Genomic DNA, 5,743 nt, shown 5'->3' on the forward strand with positions numbered 1-5,743 from the left:
TCCAAAAGGCTCCAAAATGCATCATTTTGTGTAATACGCCCTTAAAACCTGAAAACACATAAAACTAGCTTAAAAGACTACTTTAACTAAGGAAAAACAACGTAAATGCACAAGAACAAGCTAACTAAGGCGCATAAATATGCTCCTATCATTGAGCCGCTATACTACGACAACCTTGTACTCTTGCAAGTATTTTTAAGTGTTTTTAACCCTAATTTTGTAGGTGGTAAAAATCCCTATTAAAAAATTGGCGCCGTTGCCGAGGATTGTTTCAAATAATTTGTGTTTATCATATTCTTAGTTAATTATTTTTGTATATATACTTTTATTTATTTGTTGATTTTATTTTTTTTATTTGGTTCACACCTTATAATTTGTTGATCTTGAGAGCAAGTCCATGATGAAACCACTGACACGAGGATTGCTGTTATGGGTTTCTTTAGCAGAAAAGGGTTTTTAAGGATTTAAACCTACTGCTTGTGCTCTTTGCTGTTGGAAGACCTATGATATTTTACAGTGCCCCGAAAGGGAATATTTTCCTGAGTTCTTACAAAAGCATATCAATATGAGAAACAACTCAAAAAGGCATTGGAAAAATCCATATTCAGAGTTCTACACTCCAAGCTTGAAAAAATATATTTATTTTATGTGGGCATGTAATCTACAGTATTTTGAGCAACCTGATGTGCCCCAAGAACTTCCAGTGGAAGACAAAATTTCTATATTGTTGGAAGCAAATGAGTTGTACATTGAAAGAACCAATCAAGGATTTCAGATTCAAGCTTTAAACTGTGAGAACATCTATGATGATCACGAGGAAATTGGTGCAGAAACGGAAGAGCCACCTGCAAGCTATTCACGCCCAAGGGCGGAAACACCACTGTTGATCGTGAAATTATTTCCGCAAAATCTACCTCCACCCAAGTCCATGTGTCAGACACAACCGGTCAAGATGCTGCAAAGGAACACACTGAGGTGCAGAAATACATTAAAATTGTAGTGTTGGAGATGGATGTTCACTCAAATTCAGAATATGCTGCTGCAACAGACAGTGAACCAGCAAAGCCAATCATAATTAAAAAAATTCAGTGCAGATCCATCGAGCAGGCTACGTTCTACAATGGGAAGAAGAAAAAAGTTTGTGACAGCCAAATTACTCATAGAGAAATTCTACCAGTGCAGAGGTTGTGGGTAGTAAATACAAGATTAAAGTCAATTCGACGGAGACCAAAACATTGCCAGAAAGGAACCTCTTTGATTACAAATATTCATTCACATAAAATGGTGGACATAAAGGCTCCACCTCTGAATTTAAATGCACAACTGATACAAATCTGTACCTACTACCCACCTACGATGCTATTAAGGAGTGGTTAACTTTAAAAGAACAAGTGACGTGATTAACAATTCTTTCTCCTACGTCAAGCTATAAACGTTAACTAAAACGCTAATTGGGAGGCAATCTAATTTTTTTAACTCTTTGCTTTTATTTTCATTTTATTTTCTTGCTTTCATTCAACAACAACAAAGCATTTTCCCACTAAGTGGGGTCGGCATTTTCTTGCTTTCATTCATTATCACAAAATCACAAAAACAAAAATAAAAAATAAATCAAAAAATTGAAGAACACAAAAACTGAATATTTTTTTTTGAGTTAATATCAATATATTTTATTTTGGGTTTTATTCTAATTAGATTTTCATTGTCTGATCTTTGCAGGTTGCGTTTGGAAGCAAATCAGCCCTAAATATCCACTAAGCGTGCACAATTGACTGAATCATTCATTCAGCAGCATTCATATGTTCATCATAATAAATTCATCATCACATTCATAAGAATATTAATGGGTCAAATTCAACACAAATGCAAGCACGATACAGTGCGAGCATAGGATGAGGTCCAGGGATACTCACAGTGAGGATACTGAGAAGACCTCTATGCTAATGGACCCCTTTCTCTCACACGTCATTCAAAATATAATTACATTCAAGTTTGGGGGAGGGATCCATGTTGCACAGAGTGCACAGATCATCAAGTCAAGATGTAGATCCAGTTTTGTGCACACCATTTTGAGTCATCATTCATCACGATTCATGCAAGCACATGGGATAGCAATACTGTATCGCCGGATCTGAGATTTGCAGCCTTGGAGACGAAATCAAAGGAGATGCGGAAGAGAGTTACCTTTATCAGTGTCAAGAACTGAGAGGGACGTGAGATACAGTTAGGGAGGCACGGCTGGGTATTTGTTTTTGAGGTTAATCTATGGCCGAAGAATGCTGAGATCATGGTGAAGTATGTTTTGGACCATGAAATTCATTGGAGGGTTTGAGTGTTGGACGATGCGGCTGCTACGGTTTTTGAGGGAAATGAGACATGAGTGGAGAAGTCTTCGGCTCTGGGCTCCAGGTGAAACTTCTAGAGAGAAGGGGAGCTTCTCAAACGGCTAGGTTTGGGGCAACGAGAATACTGGGGCTTAATTTAGCTTGAGCAGCTAGGATTCCCATTAGCACGTGTGGTTCATGTGAAGAGGCTCAACCCCTCATGTTGTTCTAGCAAGTCATGGGTTCAGGTCCAGCACGCAGCAATTTTGGGTTTTTATTTTTCAACGCTTTCTTTGATGCTATCGTGTCCCAGGTTCGAACCCAGGTGTGTCCACTTCTATTCCCTTTATTTTATTTTTCGTTTGGTATCGTTTTATAGTTTGTTCTGCTTTGTCTTTTGTTTTATTTTCTAGTTTTATTTTTCATTTTTCTATATCTAGTCAAGTAAGGTGATTGTTTATTTTTATTTTGTTGTTCAGTTTATTTTTTATTTTATTCCTTTTTTCCGCACCTTGAGGACAATGTATGATTTAACTTTGGGGGTGGGAAAATAAACTTTAAGGTTTTTAATTTTTAAGTTAATATCGATAGTTTATTTTAAACATTAGAACAAATAGACATGGTGACAGTTAATCCCAAGGTAGAGCATTTTCCATTTATCGTTGCTTAGACACTAATTCATGAGTAATACTTTGAAAACTTTGCACATTCACATCAACATGGTTTGTGGGGAGTGAGATTGAAACACTTACCTTTAGTCTAAGTGTATTTTAATTTTTGTTCTAAATAAAGTAATAATTGTTCCACCCGAGACTTTGCTTAGTAACCAGTCTAGTCCTGCGTGATCAACAGTGATTCTCGCTTCAAACAATAGACTTGGCATGGGGTAGGATGGTTAGTTGGTTTTGTAGCCTTTTTAGCTCGAGTTAATAAGTCCTTAGGGGTGTTCTACATCTAGTGCCCTAAAGCCTTGGTGGTTTGGGAGACATTGACCTGAAGCTCGTTACATGGGTTGGATAGAAAGCTTACTAACATTGCACGACCACTATTGTTAATGAGAAAAAAAAAAGAAAAAAAATTGAAAAAAATCGAAAAAAAAAAGAAAAAAAAAGTTAGTTTGTGTGAAATAAAAGGACGAAAGGTAGGGATTTTAGTCAAGTCTCCTTAACTATGTTGGTTCACTTTTACACTAAAGGAAGTTCATGAATTCTTTTCTAATTGATTCTAAATGGCTTAGACTCTGTGGTGAGATTAGTTGGAACTTTTGGAAAGATGTTCTAATTTTTAATGTTTTCTATGGATTGCAACTTGAAGATGAAAATTTTGTCTTAGTTGAGTTTTAATAAAGTTTCTAGCTTGTTAGTTTTTATATTTGTTTTTGAGTTTTGTTTTGCTTGAGGACAAGCAAAAAGCTAAGTTTGGGGGTATTTGATGAGTCGATATTATACTATATATTTTACCCTAATCTTAGCATTAATTTGTTAGTTATTTTGGTAGAATTTTGATACTTTGTTATGTTTTAATGTAAACATTCGACTTCCTCTGGAGCAAAAAGTGATCAAACTGATGAATTTTGGAGTGATTCCAATTGGAGGATGTTTGTGAGTTTTTCAAGAGACCCTTTGGGACCACATTGAAGTTGATTTGGTCAGTCAAAAGTCTGATTTTCTAAGAAGTCCGAATTTGAGTTCAAATAGGAATCCTTTTATTTTCTGTTTTATTATTTTATTATGCTTCGTAGTTTTATTCTAAGACCTTTTAGGGTTTTATTTTGTAGTAGTATAAATAAGACTTTCTAGTCGTTAGGGTTAGAAGGGAAGGAGAGGAGGAAATGCTCATACACTTTAAGAGAGTTTTTCAAGTCTACTTTCTAGGTGTTGTGTATCCTTATTCTCAATAATATTTTGTTTTATGATTGTTTGTAACTAAGTTCTTTTGCTAGGGCGAAGCCATGACCCTTAGCATGAATATGTGGTTTTATTAATTTGCTTATGAATGGATGCATGTTTGCTTTGAATTATTAATCACCGTGATTAAACTATCAAATTGTCTTAATGATTCGCGACCATTAGGACTTTTTAGACAAGTAGTTTGATGCAATTTATGTTGGAACATCACCCTGAAATTGAGAAGGGCTTCCTGTGATTAGTAATTGCAAGTTCACTTAAGGCGAACATCACGCTCTTAAGGGTTGCATGATTTTTCAAAGGGTTTTCACAAAGCTTAATGAGTCTCGCATGTTTATATTTGATCTGAACATCACAGACGGGTTGCATGTTAGATACACATTTTCGCTTAAACATCACGAGGAAAATATGCATTTGGAAAACCTAACCTTCAAAGCATGTATGTGGAAATTCATATGTAATTAGTTGAATTGCATAGGATTGTAACGGTGACGGCTGAACCCTAAGACTTTTACAAATTGATTTTCTTTAAATTGTTCTCTAGTTAATTTATTTAATTGTCTTTAATTTTAATTCGTTTTTTATTATTTTAAATTTCAAAATCATCCTTTTCACAACTATATTCTAAATAATTAGCTAACGATTAGTATAAATACAAATTATTCATTCAATCCATGTGGAAAACGTCCTTATTTGAGCCGTTATACTACGACAACCTTGTACTTTTGCAAATATTTTTAAGTGTTTTTATCCCAACTTTTGTAGGTGGTAAGAATCCCTATCAACTACTTTTAGCATGCCACCTAGGGCACTTCCTTAACCTTCGAGCTAATTCTTGATGAGAATTCTCATCAACATCTTGGCTCTCTTAAGGGGTAACGTGTATCCAATTCCTATGAGCATTAGAGACGTTCGATTATAGCCAATATTTCACCCCGTGGTGGAGCCTTTTGCTCTAATTATGTGAGAGGCTCTTATCTACTTAAACATTAAAAATATTGTGAACATGGAAATTCCTGAAACAAGAATAACGTGTACAAAGAAAGATTTTTGGTGTTAATGATTTTGGGGTTACGATCTCTTTTAACTTAATCCTCTGATTCGATCTCCGTAAGGTGTTGATTTATGGATGTTGTTGTTGATCCAAGGGCCGTTGAGGCTTGATCTTGGATGAACGGTTGTGAGCTTTCTTCAAGGGCCGTCGGGGCTTGATCTTGAAGAACTGTTGTGCGAATTTCTTTAAGGGCTTTTGGGTTTGATCTTGAAGGTTGACGGATGAATAGATCTTCAAGGGCTTTTGGGCTTGATCTTGAAGAATGTTTGTGCAGATTTGTTGATGTTGTTGATCCAAAGGGTCCTTGAGGCTTGATCTTAGGATGAACGGATGATGAACGATGAACACTTTCTGTAAGGGCCATCGAGGCTTGATCTTAAATTGGTGGAAGTTCTTCAAGGGCCGTTGGGGCTTAATCTTGAAGGAGGATTTGATGAAGAATGAAGAAGGCTTTCTTG

The 5,743-nt window shown here is 35.8% G+C and overlaps 1 long non-coding RNA gene across 1 annotated transcript; it reads right to left on the minus strand.

Moving 5' to 3' along the window:
• Window positions 1–585: 585 nt before the first annotated feature.
• LOC126605424 (uncharacterized) lies at window positions 586–3,356 on the minus strand. The gene is made up of 2 exons (XR_007616951.1): window positions 1,914–3,356; window positions 586–1,039 (listed from the first exon to the last, which is right to left on the minus strand). It is a non-coding gene; the product is annotated as an uncharacterized LOC126605424 (long non-coding RNA).
• Between the last annotated feature and the right edge of the window lie 2,387 nt (window positions 3,357–5,743).

Source organism: Malus sylvestris, chromosome 2 (assembly GCF_916048215.2).
Source record: "Malus sylvestris chromosome 2, drMalSylv7.2, whole genome shotgun sequence".
Taxonomy (NCBI): Eukaryota; Viridiplantae; Streptophyta; class Magnoliopsida; order Rosales; family Rosaceae; genus Malus; species Malus sylvestris.